A 908-nucleotide genomic window follows, 5' to 3' on the forward strand; every position below is an offset into this window, starting at 1 on the left:
CCCTTCTTTCCAGCCTTACAGAGAGAAGCATAGGAAGCAACCACAGAGGCCCTGAGGCAGGAAGTTCTCAGCAAGTTTGAGGAACAGCGAGAATTAAAGTAATGGCTGGACTCACTTTGGAGAAGGGATACACTGAGAAAGGGGAAGAGATGCATTCAAAGGCTAGGATTTAAAGGACCTGGTAAACTACAGTGAAAGAAGCTTTTGGATTCTGTTCCAAGTGTGATAGGAAGCCTAGAGGGTTTTGAGAAAGGGAAAGGCATGATTTAATTTACATTTTAAAAAGATCACTTTGGCCTCTGTATGAAGACTAGACTACAGAGGCAGCAAGAGCAGAAGCAAGAACTTTCTCTAATTCCAGTTGCCTCCATATTACTAAATCACTGAATTCCATTATTCTAACTTTCTGTTACCATGTGTATATTTCAACCAGTCTGACTTCTTTTGTTGCTTTTCCCTTTCTTAACTAACTGGAGTCTCCAACCAAGATTTTGTGCTATCCCTGCTTTAGACACTGCTCCAACTGTAAGTAGACAAATGTAGCACAGCTCCTAGACGGAGAATAGTCTCTGTTCTAGGGTCACTTAACAAGAAATGAGTAAGCAAGGAAAACAAAACATTCGCTCCCATGTGTTTCCTAAGCCTACATGACAGAAATATCATACTCTTTTGTAGTTAGGATCAACATATTCTACCAAAAACTTCTAGAATGCTAAAAGCTGAAGTGTTTTAAAGTAGCAAACAGACTAACCTTCTGTATCTGTAGCACTGTTGATAACATTAGAAAGTTTGGTTTTCAGGCTTGTGTGTGTCACGGTGTTTCTCGCGTCACTGTCATAACGTCCGGTGCCCAGGGATACTATGCACTCTAAAGGGACATCTGGCCAAAGACATTTACACTCATGCAT

Source organism: Propithecus coquereli, unplaced genomic scaffold (assembly GCF_000956105.1).
Source record: "Propithecus coquereli isolate 6110/MARCELLA unplaced genomic scaffold, Pcoq_1.0 Scaffold32, whole genome shotgun sequence".
In the NCBI taxonomy this organism is placed as follows: domain Eukaryota; kingdom Metazoa; phylum Chordata; class Mammalia; order Primates; family Indriidae; genus Propithecus; species Propithecus coquereli.